Raw genomic sequence first — 26,233 nt, 5'->3', positions numbered from 1 at the left:
AAAAAAGAGCCAGGGAGGTAAAATAATACTTGCTTAATATTACTACATAAGCCAATGAAAGAGCTAGGATCATGCTTCTATAGTATCAAATGCTTTTAAGATTTCCCTAAATAAAAAACTATTTTTCCCTAATTTTTGTAACTTCCATATAAAGCTACACTTACATAAAGTATTCCATGCTAACATTTACTTACTGCCTCTCAATCTTGAAATGGAGGTAGTAAAGCAATAGGGGTAGAGGCTTATATATATACGTGTGTATATATATATACATATATATACATAATGTCTAGGATAAGGTTTAGATTTTAGACTTTCAAGGTTATGTTCATTGAAGCATTATTCACAATACCCAACATATGGAAACAACATTAATGCCAAAATGTCCTTCAATGGATGAATGGATAAAGAAAATGTGAAATATATACATATACATATACACACACAAATATACACACAATGGACTACTATTCAGTCTTCAAAAAGAAGAAAATCCTGTTATTTACAACATGGATTGAGCTGGAAGACATTATGCGAAGTAAAATAAGCAAGACATAGAAAGACAAATACTGCATGATTTCTCTTATGTGTAGAATCTAAAATAGTCAAACTTATAGAAGCAGAGTACGATGGTGATTGTCAAGATCCTAGGGGAAGGGAAAATGGGATGATGCCAGTGAAAGGGTACAGAGCTTCAGCTGTGTAAAATCAAAAAGTTCTGGAGATCTACTATACAGCATGGTGATTATAGTTAACAATACTATATTGTATACTTAAATTTGCTAAGAAGATAGATCTTAAGTCTTCTCACCACACCCACACAAGGTGTGATGGATATGCTAATTAGCTTGATTGTGGTGATCATTTCAGAATGTATATGTATATCAAAACATCAAACTTTAAATATATACAATTTTTTAATGTCACCGATATCTCAATAATGCTGTTGAAAAACTATGTTTCTGAAATGTCCATCATTTAGTTAAACTTTAGTTACTTTTCTATCCTATACAAACCCACAGCAAAGATCTAGTATCTTGATCAATCCAAGTGAAAATGAGGAACTTTTAACCCTCCTTTCTTACTAGTTTTTAAAAAGCTATCTATCCAAAATAAGTTGTAACTTTCAAACTTGGATTTTAAAAAAAGAAAAGGGAAGTATAATAATCTTCTAAGTGTAAGTCTGCCAGTTTAGGTCCACTGTCATTTCATAGAGCAAGTTAGAAGCTCCTTCTCTATCAGCCCAGGCAGTTTTACACTTAACTTTTTATTAATGAGAGCTCATTCAACCCCTCCAGTCTCTTGGCTAGAGTAGTCATAGAAGTAGGTGGCCTCTGCTTTATTTAGATCAGCACACTGTGTGGCCATAGGATAGTGACAAACTTCCTTAGGGCTCAGGGTTGCGAAGGTAAGAAAATTTTACTAGGTAGCCTTTGGGGGAATCTGTGGTTTTATCCTTTTTCCAGGAACTGAAGAGCAACAGGAGTGACTTGATCCTGCTGGAGACGTTGCCCAAAGGTCCATCAACAGGAGAGTATGTCTAGGGCAGAGCTGGCCAACTCTGCCAGAGGCCAGCCGGCATTCATGTGGTTTATCAAGATCATCCCCATGAATGTCACTGAGGAAACAGCACTTAACTTCTTAAAATATCTCCTAAAAAACTAAAAGGAAATTGCACCAAGTATGGCATCTGGGAGTGAGGTACACAGCTGCTAAAGGCAGGAAACTTAAATTAAAGCTGCCTCTTCCCCCTACTCCCCTCCCCGCCCCCCATGATTAGATTCCTTTTTATATTTTTTTCAGGTCCCATGATAATATAAGATGAATACAGATTATCAGAGAGAATTCTGAATTTCTCTGTTTTCTAAGCAGTTTAATCTAATGAGCCTCAAATTTTCCATTGGTGGCTGGTCTGATGATGCAAGCAGAAGGAACAGGTTCGTGGTTTGAAGAAAAAAGAAGAGGAGACAGAACAACTTCCAATTGCTTACAATTTACAGTTGGCCAAGCAGTAAACACAACTTCTAGACTTGCCAGCCCCCTCAAAACTAACCATGTTTATCTCCATTTCTCCACTAGCTGCTCAAAGCCATACCCCAAAGTGCCCTAACAGAAAACCACTGGAGGGTGTGGTCTCTGCTTGTACTGGGCAATGAACAGGGAAGCTATTTATTTCTAGGGCATCTCTGTTCAGTGACTCATGTTTCGACTGGAAAATTGGCCACAGCTTTCTAGCAGCTCTTTCCTGCCAGCTCTCCTGGCATCCTACCCAGTGCTTCTGCCACCCCTCCCCCTTTCTCCTTGCCTGGTCTGCTTTTATATTCCTAAAGCCCCCACTTAATAATAGTCATTGTTCCACGTTAACCTTGAGGATCTGGGAGGAAAGACAGTGAAGGGCGTAGCTGTGTGCTATAATGAGCATTTGGCTCTATAGCAGGTGGAAAAGGCTTTGGGGATCTGGGCAGATTACGAGAAGAGGGGGCTCTAGCAGATGTTGAAGGAGGATGATGTATTGCTGCTCACTCTGGGATTCAGACAATACCAGTGCAAAAGTAGAACAGGGAAAAGGGGGAAAAACTGATCCCTTCTGATACAAACTGGGCTAGAAACCAGACACACTTGAAAGTGAGCATTTAAGAAAGACAAATTTGTTTCCAGGCCCTGGGTTTTTTCCTGTCCATTTTTTCTTCCTAATGGTAGATCAATTGCCAAATTGTTCTTTTAATTTGAATGTTAACTACATCCAGGGCTTGACTTATTTCCCATCAGCTAAAGGCTCTTATTAATCTGACTTCTTGGAGTAAAAGAAAAATAGAAATCGATGCATCAAAAATTTCATTTTACCATGTATTCAGAACCAAGAAGCTGTATAAAGTGAAGGCAAATGGCACTTAATTAATGATTGGTTTTACCATTTGAAGAAACATATATTTAAGTTATTCTTTTGCTTTGCACTAGGCAATAAAATATTAAAGAAAACGCTGATATAAACAAACATGCCATTCACTTTACAAAGAATCTTAATAGATTTATGCTGACTATTCCTAGTTCTGTTTTTTAATATTTATTTCAATGTATTTTATGAAATTCTAGATATAGAGATAAAGATAAATTACCTGCTGTACTATATGGTTTGCATAATTATTCACATATATTTGTACATATACCCACACACACATATATATACACATACATGCATATAAGCATATAACATGTTTGGAATGTGGAAGAACAGATGGGATCCAAGGGCTAATCAAATGTAACAAAAAAAATCACAATCTTCAAATGTTTATAACACCGATGAAGACAGCTATGACCAAACTATTTTAGGGAATATTATATACGGACAGTTGTATTGTAAAAAAAATTATTTCCAGAAGTTATAGGCTCTTTGCTTTTCCCCAGCACTCAAAACATGTATTCTACCAAATCAATTTGGGCAAAGGGGGGAATAAAATCTATCTATATTTCACTCTAGTCAAGGATGACAATTAGAAGCTAGAGACTATAATCTCTAACCCGTGTCTACTTGGGCCACATTGTTTATGACTAAAATTGTTTAGGGATGATCTATATGATAGGGAAAAATGACACAGCAATAAAGAAATTATTATGCTAAAACTTATTATGAGAACTCTGATATGAGAACCCTGTATTAATCAGGGTTCTCCAGAGAAACAGAACAAAAAGGCTATTTATTTGTTTGTTTGTTTGTTATAGGAATTGGCTCACTGATTTTGGAGACCAAGAATTCCCATAATCTGCCTGGTGAAAGCTGTAGAACCAGGAAAGCCAGTGGTGTAATGTAATTCAGTCCAAGTCAGAAGGCCTGAAGACGAGGGCAGCTGATGGTGTTAAGTCTCAGTCCAAAGGTCTGGGAACCAAGGGGCCAGTAGTGTAAATCCTGGTCTGAATGTGAAAGCCTGAGAACCAAGGCAGGAGAGGATGGATGTCTCAGCTCAAGCAGAGAGAGCAAACCTGCCCTTCCTCCACCTTTTGGTTCCATTCACGTCCTCAGTGGATTGGATTATGTCCTCTATCCTTAAAGAAAATCTTTACTCTGTCTAGGGATTCAAATACTAATCTCTTCCAGAGAGTCCCTCATAGACAAACTCATAAATAATGTTTTACCAGCTATCTGGACATCGCTAAGCCCAGTCAAGATGACACATAAAATTAACCATCACATACTCTATAGTAGTAGTTAATTAACTAGAAATCTCTTTGAGTTCAGAGTGAATTATTTGGGTCTACAAATTTAAACAGCAGCAGTTAAGTCAAGTATTACTATTTGCATTATCATAAATCTGAAGTAAATCAAGTCCTGTAGAGTTTGTATCTGTACTGCCACACCTATAAAGTATTAATAGTCACTAGACAGTTAAATAGTTATTAGGAAAGAGTAATAAAACTTTTCATTCTAAAGTTGTTAAATTTCCCATTTTGAGGAGTTGGAGTGGGAAATGGAGGAAGTGTTCAGTATTCAGGTACAGTAATTTGAGTGACCTAATCATTATATCTTTTCCATTATTAATTAAAAAAACTTTGAAATTTTTGTTTTCAAGAATCAAATTTGTGTGATAGTTAAGTATTCATTCGGAAATAGCATTTTATGGAATTTTGGAACTACTATTTTGATCTTTGGCAGGTAGAATCAGGTAACTCACTAAGACTTGAGTAATAGAAAATAAAATCACTAGTACAAATACGTCTGATAGCTGCTTTGTAACAAAAACCACCCAATTTTAGTATCATAAAACAACAACCACTTTATTAGGCTCAAAAAATCAAAAATGGGCCAAGACAGGACAGACTGGATATGCCTTATCTATTCTTGATCATGTCTGGGGCCTTAATCAGGAAACTCAAATGGCTGGAGGTGACTAGTGTTGCTAGAGGGTAGAAAAATCTGGAAGCTGCTTCATTTATGTATGTTTCCTGGGTGGGATAACTCCATGTCTGGGCTCAGCTGTGACTATCAACAGAGCGTGTCCTGTGGCCTCTCCATGTAGTTTGGGTCTCTTAAAAAACGATCTGTGGAATCCAAAAGGGAGCAACTGGAGAGGGAACAGCCAGAGGGTGAGTGGTCCAGGAGGCCAAGGAAGAAGCCTCAAGGCTCCCCTGACCCAGCCTTAGAAGTCATGCAGTGTACTTCCTATCTCATTGTACTGGTTTCAAGAGTCACTAAGGCCAGACCAGATTCCAGAGGAAGAGAAAAAGACTGTAATTTGATGGGGAGCAGCAAGGTCACACTGCAGAAGAGCATGTGGGATCAGAATCTACAGTTGTGGCCATCTTCGGAAAATGCAGTGTGTGACATGTCTTTCTTACAACATACTACAACCAGTTCTTGTATTTTTTAAGCCATGTTTTACTCCTCACAAATCCTGGAGATAAAATTATGTGCATATCCCAAAATATCTGTACGTATCTGTAGATTTCTAAAGCATTGCTGGTTAGTGGTGGTATTAAAGTATACTTTTTTGAAAGTTGATAAATCAGCTTGAATCCCAGTTTCGCCACTCATTAGGTGTGGGCATGGGGTAACTTTCTAAACTCCCTGAAGCCTTAATTTTTCTTATCTAGAAGATGAGGATGAAAATAATACATGTTCCATACAATTACTAGGGTTAAGTGATATATTACAATTATACCACACAACTTTCAGACTACTAAAACATGTTTGTTGTCTATATGAGTATAGGCATTGTTTGTGACTATAGAAATAGGAATCAGACATTTCTAAATAAACATCAACAAGAGTATTATATGGTACAATTTGTGACAAATGTTCAGTAAAGTAATAAAATGCTTTATTTTATTACTTAATAATATTAAAATTTTGATGTCAATTTTTTCTGAGATTTACTAAAACCTCCAACACTAAGTACGACAAATATCCAAATCATGTAATTCCTTGTATACAGACTACATTATTGTCACCTCCAGAGCTATTAAATCAACACTCATCCACTCAATGACTATTAAACTCTTTTAAGCCAGGCCCCTGGTAATACACTGATGATAAAGACAAACTTTTTTTTTAAAAAAACAGAGCTTGCAAGTTGTGGTACGGAGAACATCTTGTATTAATTCTGCTATGTGGGAAGGATTAGCAGGGATTAAGATGATGGAGCCAACAGACACAAGAAAAATTCATTCATTCATTCAATAAACATTTAATTGAATGACTATTATAATGCAGATTATGTGGTAGACAGTTAAGATAGAAACATACTCAAGACAAAAGCCCTGCTCTAATGAAGCTCTCCTTTTTAAGGAAAGTTGATACATTAAAAGACAATTCCAAAATAAAAATTAGTAGAATTAATATACACATGTCTGTTTGGGTGATGAAGGCTTCCTGAAAGAGGTGATGCAGAAATTTTGTCTCAAGGACAATTATGAATTAATTTGACGAAATCAGGTGGGAGAGAGGAGTGAGAAAAAATGGTTCACAAAACTTCCCTTGAAGGTTTACTCTGAAATTACACTACTTGTCTAAATAAACATGATAGAGTATACGGTGGACATTTTGTCCAGATCATGAAGTTTTGCCCAGTTCATCCTTTAAGGAAGAGCTTGCTGTCCAGCTACTGGGCATGCTATTGTCAGAAAACCTTGAGTTGTAAGCCCCTTTAAGAAACTGCCTAAGCTGGGCAGAGCTGCCTCGTTCAAGGCCATGCCCTTATGGAGGAGACCAACATCCCACATCTGATGGAGGGTTGGCCATTTTTGGCTCAACATGGGGGAACAGTGAAGGGCCATTTTAGCCCCAGAGCCCCCAGTAGGGCCAACCAAAGATGACATAAGGCCTGTGATACACTTCAACTTCTCCCTCAGCATCCTTCCCCTGCCCAGGTGATAATATCCAGAGCTCTTCTCAATTAGCATCCTGCACCTCAGAGTCTGCTTACTGAGAAATTCAACCTGTGACAGTGTGATAAGCAGAAGAAATTTAAAGGAATTTAATTGTGAATTTCTCTTTGTTCTTTGGATCCCTATAATATGAGCATTTTCCCCACTTTGTGTTTTTAATAGACTGCTCAAATATTAGTCACATCAGTCTGCATTGTACAAATAATTACTCAAATTTGGTTGAAAAATATTACTTAGAAAGCACAGCATAAAGCTGGGTTTTAGTCACGAATTTCTCATCCATTTATCATTTGATCATATTTTTGGATAACTGCTTGCCAAAGCTAAAAATTTTAATCAGAGCCATTTTTGAGTAGGAAAAGCAGAAAGGATGCCTTTCAAAGCAGTAATCCATTTTTTGTTTCTTTTTACTTTTATACAGTTTAAAAATAGTCAACTGGATTTTTAAATTTTAAATTGATAAATAAAATTGCATTTGATCCTCGCCAAGTTGACTCATATATTTTACGCACAAAATTAGATTAATTAAGATACTACAAATTCCATGAAGTTATTTATTTCACTCTTCTGTTGAATAGCAAATATTAGCTTTGGTTACACAATGATCATGAGAAATAATTATCTTGAGAGGTTTCACAATACTTATTATGATAATTTGTTATATTGCATTTACATAATATTTTAAAATATTTTGTAGTCATACAGCCCACTCTTTCCATGCATACTCACAAAGAGGGTTTGTTTCTCAATGCATGTATATAATGATTTTCCCCTTATACTGTGATAAAAATATAGAAGAAAAAACGCAGCTCTTTTGCTTTGCTATCTTTGCTTTGGCTGATAACGATGTGGTTCCATTTTTCCTACTTTTTTGCCCTGTTACGTTCTATAAAACCACAGGGACCATGTGAAAGATAACAATAACAATGACACCAACAATAATAATAGCTAGTATTTGTTGAACTCATACTATCCACCTGTCATTGTTCTAATTCCTTCACATGTTTCAATTCATTTAATTCTTATAACAAAATTTGGAAGTTGGTGCTATTATTTTCCTTATTTTAAAGATAACGACACTTATCTAGGATGGGGCAGAACCACTGAAAGACTGTACATTATGATCACTTCTATTTTGGAGGTTAAATAAAATTTTCACCTGCTAATCAAATGGGATGCATAGCTTGTATGTCCACTAGGAGAGATGTGAAAAGAACCAGAGGGTTAATGTTTCAAATTCTTCCAAATATAATATAAAGAATTCAGAAAAAAAGAAATGAAGCAGAGAGACAGGTGTTTTCTTTAGATGTATTTAATATGAAAAATAGTTATAGTTGTTTGTGTTTGTGTGTGTGTTTGGGGGGGGGGTGTTGCTGAAAAATGGGAGGGAATTTACCAAATTGTCCAAGTATCTGTCCATAGGTGTTGGAAATGTGATAGTTTTTCTTCTTTCTAATTTTCATATTTTCCTATTTTGTATAATGAGCATATCTTGCTTATGTATTTGAAATATTAATTTGAAAGAGTTTTAAATGCTAAGATTCTACTTTCATAAATATTTGTCTACCACTATGACAAATAACTATGTACTGTCCCCTTATTTCCAAAGAGTAACTCACTTCTTTCACTGTATATGATGGTAAGACTGCATGTGTCCTATTCAAACAGTGATGAGAACTGATTAAAGGAAGACTCCAGAATAATCTTTATCAAATTCTAATGTAACAGGGAATGTCACGCCACTGAAGCCTCTATATACTTTTGTAGTCATTAATATTTTAATTGGAAAGTTAATGTTACCAATATTACTAATTTATATTTTAGGGCCTCATTATAATGCCATCTTCTCATTCTTTGTGTTAGCATTTTCTGAAGTTAAACACATTCTGTGCCAGGCACACAGGGAATAGAGTGCTGAAAGACAGCAATGTGATCCTATCCTTACCAAAATATAGGCAGGGGTGGTAGACCCAACTTCATTTCAGAATATCATTCAGATCTTTCATTTCACTTGGCTTTGAATTATTACTTATTTATTAGTTTAAGGATGGTAAAAATTTCATGTTATATTAAATTTCATACTATAACTGATTTCTGGGAAGATCCTGATCAATAACCAATAAGAACCAAAACAAGTCAACTAATCAATTTGCTTAGCACACTCCAGCCAACGTCACAAGCAAAGCGAAGTAAAGATGGAATTTTTTGGATAACACAGGTAGACATGGTGATTCTTCTTATTTCATGGAAAATATTAACCACTAGTTATTTGTATATTGACAAATAGCAAAACCTCTCACTCTGCCCAGTGTATACACTTCTGTACTCCACAACTAAAACTTTCTAGTATCTTGAAAGTTTGAGTTTTTCATTTTTCTGGACAACATGTTAGGTTCTAGTCTGTTACCACTTTTAAATGTTAAACTTTTTCTTTTTTTTTAAACATCTTTATTGAAGTATAATTGCTTTACAATGGTGTGTTAGTTTCTGCTTTATAACAAAGTGAATCAGTTATACATATACATATGTTCCCATATCTCTTCCCTCTTGCATCTCCCTCCCTCCCACCCTCCCCATCCCACCCCTCTAGGTGGTCACAAAGCACCGAGCTGATCTCCCTGTGCTATGCGGCTGCTTCCCACTAGCTATCTATTTTCCATTTGGTAGTGTATATATGTCCATGACACTCTCTCACCTTGTCACATCTCACCCCTCCCCCTCCCCATATCCTCAAGTCCATTCTCTAGTAGGTCGGTGTCTTTATTCCCGTCTTGCCACTAGGTTCTTCACGGCCTTTTTTTTTTTTTTTTTTTTCCCCTTAGATTCCATATATATGTGTTAGCATACTGTATTTGTTTTTCTCTTTCTGACTTACTTCACTCTGTATGACAGACTCTAGGTCCATCCACCTCACTAAAAATAACTCAATTTCGTTTCTTTTTATGGCTGAGTAATATTCCATTGTATATATGAGCCACATCTTCTTTATCCATTCATCTGCTGAAGGACACTTAGGTTGCTTCCATGTCCTGGCTATTGTAAATAGAGGTGCAATGAACATTGTGGTACATGACTCTTTTTGAATTATGGTTTTCTCAGGGTATATGCGCAGTAGTGGGATTGCTGGCTCATACGGTAGTTCTATTTTTAGATTTTTAAGGAACCTCCATATTGTTCTCCATAGTGGCTGTATCAATTTACATTCCCACCAACAGTGCAAGAGAGTTCCCTTTTCTCCACACCCTCTCTAGCATTTATTGTTTGTAGATTTTGTGACGATGGCCATTCTGACTGGTGTGAGGTGATACCTCATTGTAGTTTTGATTTGTGTTCCTCTAATGATTAGTGATGTTGAGCATCCTTTCATGTGTTTGTTGGCAATCTGTATATCTGCTTTGGAGAAATGTCTATTTAGGTCTTCTGCCCATTTTTTGATTGGGTTGTTTGCTTTTTTGATATTGAGCTGCATGAGCTGCTTGTAAATTTTGGAGATTAATCCTTTGTCAGTTGCTTCATCTGCAAATATTTTCTCCCATTCTGAGGGTTGTCTTTTTGTCTTGTTTATGGTTTCCTTTGCTGTGCAAAAGCTTTTAAGTTTCATTAGGTCTCATTTGTTTATTTTTGTTTTTATTTCCATTACTCTAGGAGGTGGGTGTGATTTATGTCATAGATTGTTCTGCCTATGTTTTCCTCTAAGAGTTTGATAGTGTTTGGCCTTACATTTAGGTTTTTAATCCATTTTGAGTTTATTTTTGTGTATGGTGTTAGGGAGTGTTCTAATTTCATTCTTTTACATGTATAGCTGTCCAGTTTTCCCAGCACCACTTATTGAAGAGGCTGTCTTTTCTCCACTGTATATTCTTGCCTCCTTTATCAAAAACAAGGTGACCATATGTGCGTGGGTTTATCTCTGGGCTTTCTATCCTGTTCCATTGATCTATATTTCTGTTTTTGTGCCAGTACCATGCTGTCTTGATTACTGTAGCTTTGTAGTATAGTCTGAAGCCAGGGAGCCTGATTCCTCCAGCTCCATTTTTCTTTCCCAAGATTGCTTTGGCTATTCGGGGTCTTTTGTGTTTCAATACAAATTGTGAAATTTTTTTTTCTACTTCTGTGAAAAATGCCATTGGTAATTTGACAGGGATTGCATTGAATCTGTAGATTGCTTTGGGTAGTATAGTCATTTTCACAATGTTGATTCTTCCAATCCAAGAACATGGTTTATCTCTCCATTTGTTGCTATCATCTTTAATTTCTTTCATCAGTGTCTCATAGTTTTCTGCATACAGGTCTTTTGACTCCTTAGGTAGGTTTATTCCTAGGTATTTTATTCTATTTGTTGCAATGGTAAAAATGGGAGTGTTTCCTTAATTTCTCTTTCAGATTTTGCATCATTAGTGTATAGGAATGCAAGAGATTTCTGTGCATTAATTTTGTATCTTGCTAGTGTACCAAATTCATTGATTAGCTGTAGTAATTTTCTGGTAGCATCTTTAGGATTCTGTATGTATAGTATCATGTCATCTGCAAACAGTGACAGCTTTACCTCTTCTTTTCTGATTTGGATTCCTTTTATTTCTTCTTCTTCTCTGATTGCTGTGGCTAAAACTTCCAAAACTATGTTGTATAATAGTGGTGAGAGTGGACAACCTTGTCTTGCTCCTGACCTTAGAGGAAATGGTTTCAGTTTTTCACCATTGAGAACGATGTTGGCTGTGGGTTTGTCATATATGGCCTTTATTATGTTGAGGTAAGTTCTCTCTATGCCTACTTTCTGGAGGGTTCTTTATCATAAATGGGTGTTAAGTTTTGTCGAAAGCTTTTTCTGCATCTATTGAGATGATCATATGGTTTTTCTCCTTCAATTTGTGAATACAGTTTATCACATTGATTGATTTGCGTATATTGAAGGATCCTTGTATTCCTAGGATAAACCCCACCTGATCATAGTGTATGATCCTTTTAATGTGCTGTTGGATTCTGTTTGGTCGTATTTTGTTGAGGATTTTTGCATCTGTGTTCATCAGTGATATTGGTCTGTAGTTTTCTTTCTTTGTGACATCTTTGTCTGGTTTTGGTATCAGGGTGATGGTGGCCTTGTAGAATGAGTTTGTGAGTTTTCTTCCCTCTGCTATATGTTGGAAGAGTTTGAAAAGGATTGGTGTTAGCTCTTCTCTAAACGTTTGATAGAATTTGCCTGTGAAGCCATTTGATCCTGGGCTTTTGCTTGTTGGAAGATTTTTAATCACAGTCTCAATTTCAGTGCTTGTGGTTGGTCTGTTTATATTTTCTATTTCTTCCTGATTCAGTCTCGGAAGGCTGTGCTGCTCTAAGAATTTGTCCATTTCTACCAGGTTGTCCATTTTATTGGCATATAGTTGCTTGTAGTAATCTCTCATGATCCTTTGCATTTCTGCAGTGTCAGTTGTTACTTCTCCTTTTTCATTTCTAATTGTATTGATTTGAGTCTTCTCCCTTTTTTTCCTGATGAGTCTGTCTAATGATTTATCAATTTTGTTTATCTTCTCAAAGAACCAGCTTTTAGTTTTATTGATCTTTGCTATCTTTTCCTTCATTTCTTTTTCATTTATTTCTGCTCTGATCTTTATGATTTCTTCCCCTCTGCTAACCTTGGGGGTTTTTTTGTTCTTCTTTCTGTAATTGCTTTAGGTGTAAGGTTAGGTTGTTTATTTGAGATGTTTCTTGTTTCTTGAGGTAGGATTGTATTTCGATAAACTTCCCTCTTAGAACTGCTGTTGCTGCATCCCATAAGTTTTGGGTCATCATGTTTTCATTGTCATTTGTTTCTAGGTATTTTTTGATTTCCTCTTTGATTTCTTCAGTGATCTCTTGGTTATTTAGTAGTGTATTGTTTAGCCTCCATGTGTTTGTATTTTTTACAGATTTTTCCCTGTAATTGATATGTAGTCTCATAGCATGGTCAGAAAAGATACTTGACACGATTTCAATTTTCTTAAATTTACCAAGGCTTCATTTGTGACCCAAGGTATGATCTATCCTAGAGAATGTTCCATGAGCACTTGAGAAGAAAGTGTAATCTGCTGTTCTTGGATGGAATCTCCTATAAATATCAATTAAGTCCATGTTGTTTAATGTATCATTTAAAGCTTGTGTTTCCTTATTTATTTTCATTTTGGATGATCTGTCCATTGGTGAAAGTGGGGTGTTAAAGTCCCCTACTATGATTGTGTTACTGTCGATTCTCACGTTTATGGCTGTTAGCATTTGCCTTATGTATTGAGGTGCTCCTATGTTGGGTGCATAAATATTTACAATTGTTATATCTTCTTCTTGGATCGATCCTTGATCATTATGTAGTGTCCTTCTTTGTCTCTTGTAACAGTCTGTATTTTAAAGTCTATTTTGTCTGATATGAGAATTGCTACTCCAGCTTTCTTTTGATTTCCATTTGCATGGAAGATCTTTTTCCGTCCCCTCACTTTCAGTCTGTATGTGTCCCTAGATCTGAAGTGGGTCTCTTGTAGACAGCATATATACAGGTCTTATGTTTGTATCCATTTAGCCAGTCTATGTCTTTTGGTTGGAGCATTCAATCCATTTACATTTAAGGTAGTTATTGATATGTATGTTCTTATTACCATTTTCTTAATTGTTTTGGGTTTGTTATTGTAGGTCTTTTCCTTCTCTTGTGTTTCCTACATAGAGAAGTTCCTTTAACATTTGTTGTAAACCTGGTTTGGTGGTGCTGAATTCTCTTAGTTTTTGCTTGTCTGTAAAGGTTTTAATTTCTCCATTGAATCTGAATGAGATCCTTGCTGGGTAGAGTAATCTTGGTTGTATGCTTTTCCCTTTCATCACTTTAAATATGTCCTGCCATTCCCTTCCGGCCTGCAGAGTTTCTGCTGAAAGATCCGCTGTTAACTTTATGGGGATTACCTTGTATGTTATTTGTTGTTTTTTCCTTGCTGCTTTTAATATTTTTTCTTTGCATTTAATTTTTGATAGTTTGATTAATATATGTCTTGGTGTGTTTCTCCTTGGATTTTCCTGTATCGGACTCTCTGCACTTCCTGGACTTGATTGACTATTTCCTTTCCCATATTAGGCAAGTTTTCAACTTTAATCTCTTCAAATATTTTCTCAGTCCCCTCCTTTTTGTCTTCTTCTTCTGGGACCCCTATAATTTGAATGTTGGTGTGTTTAATGTTGTCCCAGAGGTCTCTGAGACTGTCCTCAATTCTTTTCATTCTTTTTTCTTTATTCTGCTCTGTGGTAGTTATTTCCACTATTTTATCTTCCAGGTCACTTATCCGTTCTTCTCTCTCAGTTATTCTATTGATTCCTTCTAGAGAATTTTTAATTTCATTTACTGTGTTGTTCATCCTGGTTTGTTTCCTCTTTAGTTCTTCTAGGTCCTTGTTAAACGGTTCTTGTATTTTATCTATTCTGTTTCTAAGATTTTGTATCATCTCTACTATCATTACTCTGAATTCTTTTTCAGGTAGACTGCCTATTTCCTCTTCATTTGTTTGGTCTGATGGGTTTTTACCTTTCTCCTTCATCTGCTGTGTGTTTCTCTGTTTTCTCATTTTGCTTAACTTACTGTGTTTGGGGTCTCCTTTTCGCAGGCTGCAGTTTCATAGTTCCCATTGTTTTTGGTGTCTGCCCCCAGTGGCTAAGCTTGGTTCAGTGGGTTGTTTCAGTGGGTTGTGTAGGCCTCCTGGTGGAGGGGACTGGTGCCTGTGTTCTGCTGGATGAGGCTGAATCTTGTTTTTCTGGTGGGCAGGACCGCATCCGGTGGTGTGTTTTGGGGTGTCTGTGACCTTATTATGATTTTAGGCAGCCTCTCTGCTAATGGGTGGGTTTGGTTTCCTGTCTTGCTAGTTGTTTGGCATAGGGTGTCCAGCACTGTAGCTTGCTGTTCGTTGAGTGGAGTTGGGTCTTAGCGTTGAGATGGATATCTCTGGGACAGCTTTCACCATTTGATATTACATGGAGATGGGAGATCTCTGGTGGACCAATGTCCTAAACTCGTCTCTCCCACCTCAGAGGCACAGGCCTGACACCTAGCCGGAGCACCAAGACCCTGTCAGTCACACAGCTCAGAAGAAAAGGGAGAAAAAAAGAAAGAAAGAAAGAAAGAAAGAAATGAAATAAAATAAAGTTATTAAAATAAAAAATTAAAAAAATTATTAAAAATAAAAAAATTTTAAAGTAATAAAAAAAGGAAAGAAAGAAAAGAGCATCCAAACCAAAAAACAAATCCACCAATGATAACAAGCGTTAAAAACTATACAAAAACAAAACAAACAAAAAAAACGGACAGACAGAACCCTAGGACAAATGGTAAAAGCAAAGCTATACAGACAAAATCACACAAAGAAGCATACACATACACACTCACAAAAACAGAAAAAGGGAAAAAAGAAATCTATACATTAAAAAAAAAAAAATAGGAAGAGAGCAACCAAATCAATAAACAAATCTACCAATGATAATAAGCTCTAAATTATAAACATAAAATCAAAAACAAATTAGATGCAGAAAGCAAACCCCAAGTCTACCGATGCTCCCAAAGTGCACCGCCTCAATTCTGGGATGATTCGTTGTCTATCCAGGTATTCCAGAGATGCAGGGCACATCAAATTGATTATGGAGATTTAATCCTCTGCTCCTGAGGCTGGTGGGAGAGATTTCCCTTTCTCTTCTTCGCACAGCTCCTGGGGTTCAGCTTTGGATTTGGCCCTGCCTCTGCGTGTAGGTCGCCTGAGAGCATCTTTTGGGAAGTCTGAGGTCCTCTGCCAGCATTCAGTAGGTGTTCTGTAGGAGTTGTTCCACATGTAGATGTATTTCTGATGTATTTGTGGGGAGGATGGTGATCTCCACGTCTTACCCCTCTGCCATCTTGAAGGTCTCTCTCTGACATGTTTACTAACAAACTTTTACATAAACATTCTTTGGTGTCAGACACAGTTCAGGATATTTTATATTTACTCCTCGCAATTTCCCTTAAGGTTGGGTACTATTATTATCTCCATTTTTACAGATGAGGAAATCAGCACACACAGAGGTAAGTAACTTTCCCCAGCTCACAGAACTAGCAGGTAAAGAAGCTGAACTCTGGAAGGGTGGCTCGAGCGCTCATGCTTTTAAACTATGTATGTTTTGCAAATATTTCCCAAGCTTCACATTTTCCATTTTATTTGGTTTATTACTACATAAGTTAAGAATTCGGTATCCTATAATCAAACCCATTGATCTGTACATTCCTCTTAGGTGTAGTAATTCTTAAATGTTCAACAAGAGGATTGAACAAATATGATACATTCATGCACAGATCTTGTGCAGTCATTAAAAATGAAGGGGAGTCTGTATATTTGTTGACATAGAATGTAGTCACCATATATTGGTAAATAAAAAGGTAAACTTTGGAAACAGAAACTCACCTGTTTAAAAAGCATATGTGTGAATACATGTTTGTGTAAACCTCTTAATATATTAATAAAGGTTTCTCTTGGCTGCTTATCTCTCTTAAAAAACATTCTAAAATGAGAACGGATTACTGGTAAAAGATAGCTTTTTTTAAAAAAAAAAATCAAGGTCCTAATCTAAGTGTAACATCACCAATGCAAATGGTACACTGATTAAGAAACACCCTTATTTCCAGAAAAAAGGCTTTCTTTATCAAAAGTCCAAAGAAATATTCACCTGTTTTTTGGTTGATAGTCTTTCTGAAATACATACAAACAATATTAAACAAATATGTTTTTTTGCACTGCTCTATAGATCTCTTTATGCACTGTAGGTGTCAAATACAAGGAATCTATTTGTAGGTGAGACTGGACATGCCCTCTTATACATAGACCTAAGAACCCTCCCAATACACCATTATTAACTGGATAATTATTCTTGGAAACATAATAGGCACTTAGTAAATACATACTGACTATTGAATGAAGAGCCTGTACCAGCACACTGACCAGAGTCCAAATTTAATCCCACTGCCGGTTAAATTCAGAAGGCAGTTCTTAAAATAATTATGAAACATGTATTATGTACACCAAAGTGTACGCTTTGAGTGGAGAGATTTTTATCACCTGATCACTTTTGTGCTCTCAGCTCCGAGATCAGTGCCTGGCACACAGTAGGTGCTCAATAACTATTGTTTCAAAAAGTAAATTAATAGGTAAAATAACCCATTCATCCCAACAGCTGACAAGGGAGCCAGTTTTACTGTTACCATCTCACAGATTACCAAACTAAAACTAAGAGAATTTAAGTAACTTGCCCGAAGTTTCACAGTTGGTAAGAGCTGGATCTGGGACTTGAAGCCACATGGTCTGACTTTAAAGTTCCTGAAAGCACACTGTACATCCTCTCAGAACAGACCACTCTGGGAGTTCCCTGAGGACACAGACTTAATAAACATTTTACACTGCTCTATTGCTATGCAAATATCCTTTCATTCATTTCTTCAGCAAATATTTATCAAATGCTTATGATATGCCTGTTTGAGGCACTGGAATTACAATGGTTAGAACAAAAAAGTCAGGTGAGGCCCAGTCACACAGTTCAAACATTCTTTTGGAAGGAGACAAACAACAGCTGTGCCAACTAGGGAATAAATAAGATAATTTTAGAGACATACATGCTCTGAGGAGACTTTAAATAGGTCGATCAGGGATGGCTCTTCTGAGGAGAAGGGGCCCTTTACAGGAAGATTTAGTGCAGACTGTCACAGGCACAGGATCAAATAGCAAGTGCAAAAGCCCTGAGTAAGAAATAAGCTGGGCACGTTTGAGGATATAAAATGGCCAGCATGCTTAGAGCAAGGGAACAAGGGAGAAAGTGGTAGCTGGGTCGGAAGTCCTTCAAAGTCATTTTTCTTTGGAATTCTTAATGCTACCATAGAATAAGTGTTCAATTTAGGAATATTAAGCTAATAAGCGATACAATACTTTTAAAAAACTAAGAGGGAAAATAGAGATAGTATAAACTAGCATTATGAACCCTGTGAATTTAAAATAAATCACTAAGGATGTAAGACTGGCTACAGAAAACGTTGCTTAAAACTGGCATTGGCTTTCAAGAGAAATCATGGAATCTCCCCTCTGGAGATGGTTTAAAATAGGATTAGATATATTCACTCAGTGCAGTCTTGCCTGAATGCCTCCACTGACCTCTCAAGGTCTTGCCAGTCCTATGATTCTGTGATAAAATTAGACTCTTTCATTGGGCGAAAACAACCCTGGGTTTACCATGCCAGCTGCAACCTGGAATAATTCGAAGGGACTGATTTTGGAGGAGTGTACCTCCTACAGCTGAGACAAGATGCAATTAACAGATCCCCCAACCTCTCTTATTTCATGTTGTACTGAGTACTCTGCTGGTTCTCAGCCAATAATGGCTGGTATCAGTGATACAAGCAAAGTCAAGTGGTCTGATCCATGATTAAATAGTAGATGTCTTTATTAGCTGCTGACCTTGCACGGCTTCAAGAATTGTGTACCTATTAGCTGATTCTTTGATCCTTGAAAATAGGAACCAGATAAATCCAATAATGCATTTTTATTTGGTCTCTTTTCCGCCAGTCTCAAGATGAAATAACTCAAGTTTTGATGTCATGAGCCTTAACCTCATTAAGCAACTCAGCTCACTGTTCAGATACGTAATCATCAGCACTTATCCAGTGTATTTTCTCGTTTAACAATTGCTGCTTTGAATAAAAATTCAAGGAAATATTTTTTTTCCCATGACATTGTCATTTAGAGGCAAATGGGCATAATGACTAGAGCACAACTCTGGAGTGAGGCAGACCTGGGCTTAGAGCTGACTCCTTCCCCCACAAGATGGGTGAACTTTATCTGCGTATTAGAGAGAATACTAGTTCCTGTCTCATAGACTTGATGTTAGAATTAAATGCAATAGTATAAAGTAGCGCTCTTCCCTCATCTTCCACACTGTTCTCTATCCTATCTCGGATGTTCATTTAACGTAAAACACTATCAGATATAATGGTGGATTTACTTGCTTTTATTGTTCTTCCACTCTCCACCTTCCCTCACCCTCTGTCAACACGCACACGTGTGCATGCGTGTGCACACACACACACATACACACCCCTCAGATGTAAGCTCCATGAGGACAAGGACCCTCTCTGACTGATGCGTAAACGTCCCTGGATAAGTATGCATGGAGTAAATGAAAGCATGACAACATCTTGCACAATGGTTTCTGGTGTGTGATCAGCATCCCATAAAATGTTAGGTGATTACTTTTTTTCTTGGAAATAAGGTAAGGTTTAGCTACATCCATCAGTTCAACATTTGGAGCAGCCTGTAGCCAAGGTCAGAGTGAGGGGAGTTGCACAATGGACAAGAGTTTGCTTCTGGCTTTGCCAACAATAACATGAGTTGGGGCAAACAATTTTACCCTTCCGTTTCCTCACATGCAAATTACTTCCATATATGAGATTCTCTGAGAACTATATTCTTACTAGTGTTGTCACATTATTTTGTAAATATTGGTCATGTTTCTTAGTAAAAGTGGTGTCAAAGACCAAGAAAAGCAAGTAGTTATGCTGTTAGATGCTCTCAGAACCAGCTCCCCGATTTCCTGGCACCTCCAATTAGCCTCATTACAAAACGAGGAGACCAGAAGATAGAAAGATGAACGAATGCATTGATACATGAAGCCTTCTCAGTGAACATTTTCACTGCTTCCCTATTTACCCAGTCCACAGAACACAAAGGGGGGGAAAACCCTTCAAGCTTGGATTAGCCAAAAGAAACTGAGCAGCTTGGTGTTCGTTTCTGGATCAGTTTTGTTTGCCCTGCATGCTGAGATATCTACAGGTTTGTGTTACAGAGGAAATGTTCTTTTAGTTTCTTTCAGAGAGTCAGCTTTGCTTTTTTTTACTTACTTTCTTCACTTATTCACCATGCTCATGATGTACATTTGGGCTTCATGGATAGGGCGTGGTTGGGAAAGGGAGCAGTTCAAGGCATGAGGCTCAAATTTCGGAAGGAGCAACAGCTAACCTGGAGATTCAGACTCTAACGCAGCTCCTTTCCATGTTAAATTTTAAACACTTATGCAAACTCAAGATGAAAGCCTATATGCTGGTTTGTGTTTCAATAAGTAATTATCTGAAAAGCACAAGAAGGTGAGGAAAATCATGGAAAAAGAAGGAAAAGGGGCAAGAGGGCCAAATAAAGGCAAGGAAAAATGTGTGAAAGGACAAAAATAATGCTCGAACTCAAAACGGAAAGAAAGGCTATCAACAGGTGGATTAATAACTAGAGAGAGTGGTTTAAGGGCAAAGTTTTAAATTTTTTTTAAACTCTTTTTTTTTTCAGAATTTAGAAATTAGATGGTGATTTGATTGGAGAGATGTTTTGAAAAGGGAAAAAATGAATAGTAGAAATGTCTAAAGATGCTGATTGAGAGGAACAACAAAGCCAGATGGCATAAATGGCATCTTTAGGGATTTTGTGGCATAAGAAGCTATGCTAAAAAGTGCCCCCTCTGTCCTAAAAATGCTGCAGTCATACTCTGAGCATGCTCTGTGTCCTTAGCTAGCCATGTTAACCCACTTAATGTGCTTGACCCTAAACCCTCTAACTTTCTCTCCATCATTCAGTTGCTTGGTTTTTTTAGTTGTCTTCAGTACTTAATCAAGCTGATTTTGCTGCCCTTCTGGACATCTTAATCAGCAAAAGTTGTCTTCTTTGTGAAATATTTGTGGCATATTGATACTAAAGAGTTTGAAGCAGCTATTTAAAAGAATGAGGACATCTATATGAAGCGAACCTGGATTAGGTTAAAAAATTTAGCTGAATAATACTTTGTATAGTATGATCTAATTCTGATCACTAACAACAACATGTATATCAATTATTTGTATAATCCTAGAGAAATGTAGGAATATATGTATAACTGCTAGCTTTGGTTTTCTGAGAGGTGGGGAGGGAGACAAAGAGGAATGGGGTAATTGTCAACAAAATAGAAGCTTTTATCTCTATACAACTAAGAATGGTCAGGAGAATAAGATATAGCCAAAGTGGCATAAGCAGAAGTTATTGTGTGGGACTTGGCGAAGAACTTATTTAAAAGGAAAACAGGCAGCTTGCACACACCCTTCTGCCCTTCCCACTGTGCTCTTTCCTGCTGCCTGAAATACTGACATGAGGACTGGACCTCTAGCAGCCACCTTGGACCATGAGGATGGAAGCTACACACTGAGGATGATGAAGCAGAAAAAGACAGAAAGGAAGGTTTTCTGATGACTTCATGGTGTCAATTACCACACCTGAACTGTCTACTTCTGATGAATTTAGTCCTAATTTACATAGACAGATACAGACAAACTAGATGCATATGGAAAATAAAATTTCTTATGGGAAAAAAATGATAAAATCAGATTTCATATTTTTGCTTTCATAGCACAGGCATATTCCATTTATGCTCAGATCTAGAGGAGCTCACTTGTTAAATCATGATAATTCTGGTCGTGTCTATTTTGCTTCTGTAAAACACTACAGATCCCAATGAATAATTGAGTGTTTGGAGTTGTCGTGAAAGTTCTTGGTCTCTGTGTTTCTCCTGCTAACAATAGAAGGTCTTGATGAATTGATTAAGCAAAAATAAAAGTGCACTGAGGCAAGAGTGCTACAATCACTTAAACCTGTTTTTAAGGGGTCAAAGTGCTAATCTGTGAAATTTCAGACAACAAAACATCAACTGGAAATAAGAAATCTGAGCTGAAACGAAGCACGAGCCTTGTTCAATGACATGAGAACAGACCTGGAAGTAAAGCCTTCTAATGGGTTCTAATTCCGGCTCTGCCAGCTAATTATCATTCGTGCCTGAGTGATATCATTTAGGTTATCCATGACTCATTAGTGAAATGGGATAACTGACCCATAGGGAAAGGAAATATCCCAAGGTGGAGCGAAGCATGGTTGAGGGAACTTTGTGGAAGCCCTCCCTCCATGAAATAAGGTATACTTCTGAATGTATATGTGCCCAGCCAACCAGATATTATACTTACACTCAAAGCATGATTTGATCCCTGGTAAATGATGTTCTGAACAAATGATGACTGGCAAAGAATAAGGAAGGTGATGGTGTATAAGGGGTTATGAGCAGACAGCACTCCTTCCTCGCTCCTCCTAGTTGTCAATGGCCGTGAGTGTGGGAAGTAACTGTAGTACAAACTCCTTTTATTACATAGAAAGGTGCTAATACTACATAATTAAAAGAACTGCCCTGAATCTCCTAGGCAATGCAATTTCCTTTTTGAAAAATTTGATTAAGCAGACAATGGGAATTATTATCCCCATTTTACAGATGAGATTATTCAAACTCAGAGATAAGAAATAAGTTGACCAGGGTCACTTAGGTACTGAATGGTAGAGCTGGAATCCAAACTCAAGTTTCCAACTCTAATCTAGTAGCTAAATATACTGGTCTACATGGGATATAGTGGAGCAGGTTGTAACTAATATGCAAGCTTGACAGGGCATATTTAAGATGTGAGAGTTATTTTCTCATTCCATTTCCCTCCAAGCTGCATATACTTTTTTTTTTTAACATCTTTATTGGAGTATAACTGCTTTACAATGGTGTGTTAGTTTCTGCTGTATAACAAAGTGAATCCAAGCTGCATATACTCTTGACAAAGTAAATAATCCAAGTACACACACACACACACACACACACACACACACACAAAACCATGTTTACAGTTTTAGAAGGGAAAGAAGAGCCAGGTCCCGGGCTCCCTAGGAGGAGGTTCCATATGAGCATAAACATTCATATGAAGATTAAAACTGTGTTGTTAATAATTTAGTTGTGACCCAGACTCTTAGTCATTAAGCATGGACTTTTTCAAGCAGAATCTAAGATAGCCGCGGGTCAGAAACTCTAGAGGACAAAAGGCACATCTGTCTCATTTACTCCTGATTCCTCAGGGCTTAGAACAAGACCAGTTAAGTCAAATGAAGTAAAACAATATTTGTAGAAGAAACGGATGCTTGAAACTAATTCTTCTACCTGTAGTTGAAGGGTCCTTTTGAATGTCTAGTCATTTTCTAAACTTTGATTTCTCTATTTAGCCACAAAGTTCAGGTTCTTGGATGTATAAGACTTGGAAATTAAGAACTTTGCATAATGACATCCACAAGATTCTAAGCCCACAAGGGCAGAGAAAGATGATTTATCTTTGTTTTTAATTATTGTATTCTCAGGAATATCATAATACCTGGCGTAGGTTTAATGCTTGCAGTATTTATAGATCAGTGATGTACTGGGTTCATTTCCATGTAAATAATGACTTCACTACAGGAACTAGAGATCAAATGGCTTTGAAGAGTTAATGCAGCTTTTTCAAGAGGCTAACTTTACATTTAGTATTAATTTTGGCACTACAAAGCACAGTCTCCAATGGAATCATTTATTTATGTAGAATTAAGAAAATCTTAACAGAAAAACAAAATCTATAGTTTAGGTCATCAATTACCATTGGTTTGGATTTAGACCAAAAGGAAAAAGAGAACTCATCTTTGTAGCCCCAGTTCAAACACAGATAAAAGTGAAGACCCTTACATTAATTTGGATCACAATTGCCTAAACTATATGTAACAAAAAATTAATTTTTGTTCCTGTGACCACATGATGTGCTCCAACACTCCTGAGCTATGGAATTTCCCTGAAGCAGATAGGAAGCCATTTACTTTGGTAAGGTCATAACCCTTTTTAAGATTTAGATCTGACAGGAGAGCTGTGTCAGCACCAATGAGAGACAGAGAGATGGTGGCTGTGGAGCGAAGTCCCTCTGCCAAGAGGACCAAGAAGGAATTTCTTTGGGAATCTTAGAGGAAAAAAATCCTTCAAAGGAAAAGTAGTAACTCAGACCACTAGACCCTCTCAGCTTCTGCTAAGGAAAAGAATTAAAAATCTAAATGAATCCAAAGGAATCGGACAACTGATGAAAAAATGACCTAGAAAACAATGCTTATTTTGTCTACATGTGTCTTTCTCTCCACTGAGTACAGTCAGGAGCCTTCCCTGGCCAGAGATGCAGACTAGGACAGACAATAAAATATTTATTAAACCATATATGTTAGAAATAAAAACAAGTATACAGCAACACAAGTAAACTCTTAATAAGTGAGGAACCCAAGAACCAATAAAGAAAAATGAATTGTCCAAGATCACTCTATCAGTTACTGGCAGACCTAGAATTAAAACCCAGTTCCTAACTCCCATCGAATTCAGTGTGGTAATATTTTGGTGTTATTTTGTAAATAACTGTACCATATCTGCCATGGGAGCTGGTAGCCTATTCTATAGAAGCACAAAATTTCAATTATGAATTTTTGAATTTAGTGTCATAAATCATGGAAATTCACATTACATGCACTTAAGAATATACAACATTACACATCTACCAGAATAGCTAAAATTAAAATACTCACAATATCTAGTGTTGGGAAGGATTTGCAGCAAGTGGAATTCTTATATGTTGGTGGGAATTTAAATTGCTTCTGCCACTTTGTAAGACTATCTGTCAATATCTAAGCTACTAAAGCTATACATATAGCACTCTATGACCCAGAATTTCCATTCCGAGACAAACCTAAGAAAAATAAAACTGTGCTCACACAAAGATCTGAACATGAATGCTTAGTCCAACTTTATTCTTAATGGCCCAAAACTCAAAACAGCCCAAATGTCCATTAACAGTGCACTGAATCAACATAGTTTGTTATATTCATACAATGGAATACTACACAGTCATGAAAAAACTAATTTTCTGCTTCATACAACAATTTGGGTGGCTACCACAGATATGATGAGTGAATGAAGCCAGACACAAAAACAACTATTATATGATTCCATTTATATGATGTACAGGAACAGGCAAAACTAATCAATGATGGCAGAAGTCAAAATAGCAGTTACCTCTTGGCGGAAGGAGGAGTGAGAGGTGTGTGGATGCTGGTATTGACTGTGAAGGTACACAGAGAACCTTCCAGTGTAGCAGAAATGTTTTACAGTGTGTGTGTGTGTGTGTGTGTGTGTGTGTGTGTGTGTGTCCATTTAACTACTACCAAGGTATACACACTTATATATACCATGGGTATCAATTGAGCTATACACTTCAGGCTTACACACGTTCCCCCCTCATTGTATATATATGTATACCTCAATTAAAATTCTAGGGAATTTATCCTGAAAAAAGCTTCTAAGTATGAATGATTTATATTCTCATTGAAGAGAAGGGTACAGTAAACTTTTCAAACGAAGTATAGTGTTTGAACACTTAGGGCTACTTAATGCCATGTTAAATGAATAGCTATTTATTTATGTTGGAGAAGCAGAAATGCTCATGCTAACTAAACTGTGAGTTGTAATAACTCATTGAAGGGCTATAAAGTCATTCCTTAAGATATTCCATGCTCTTTCATCATTGTTCCTTATGTTCAGAAAACATAAATCTTGAGATGAGTAATAATAGTTGAGATGAATAAGAAGAGGTGACTAAGGAATGGACTAAATGACACAAAGAACTGAGAGAAAAGACAGTATGGGCAGTGATGTATTGTTAGTACATTTTTGTTGTGAGTCACAGCTTAAGCATGGAGAAAGGATAAAGAGGTGGTTTCAAGAATAAAAGGAAGGGAAAAATTGTAGGACACAGAGCAACTCTAGGAATTTTCAGGACCAAGATGGGAGACATTTCATCACTAATGCTACCATTTCATCCTGTCATGTCTCATAATTTTCTTAGGCACCTCTACATGGAGAAGAGCATGTCTACAGGTCTACGTCACTTTTGAAGAGTTCGTGAACAAAGTCTAAAGTTTCAATTTTGTCAAAAAGTCAAACACCAATTTTTCTCATGCCACTTTTGTCAAAGACTTGCTCTACCTGTCAGAATAATGAGGTTATATCAAAATAGGAGAATAATAATTATAAGCCAGAAAGCTATGGCAGTTTTCAAGGCCAAGAGCTGTGCCTATACTTTATTGTATCTCACGTTCTGCCCTTTAAGCCATAGAATTAATTAGCTCTAGTTTTCAGTTTCCATTGAACTCAACTTACGTAATGTTTGTCTGGATGTCTGATCCTTACTAAGCTTAATTTTTTGCTCTTCTGTAGCACTTTGAGAGCTCTTTGCTCAAATAATCTCAGTAAATAATGTTGACAGACAAACCATTTCCTCTTCATATCAAAATATCTCAAAAGACTTCCTCTTAAAGAGTTCTGATGTCCCACAATTCATCATATAACTGGTATTATTAACCTTAAATATATTTTTATTTTAAGTGGATTCTGCTGATAATGCTGCATTCTGGGGTCTTGA

This window comes from Balaenoptera physalus (genome assembly GCF_965194825.1).
Source record: "Balaenoptera physalus genome assembly, chromosome: 3".
Lineage (NCBI taxonomy): Eukaryota > Metazoa > Chordata > Mammalia > Artiodactyla > Balaenopteridae > Balaenoptera > Balaenoptera physalus.
Note: the sequence above shows the minus strand (reverse complement) of the source record.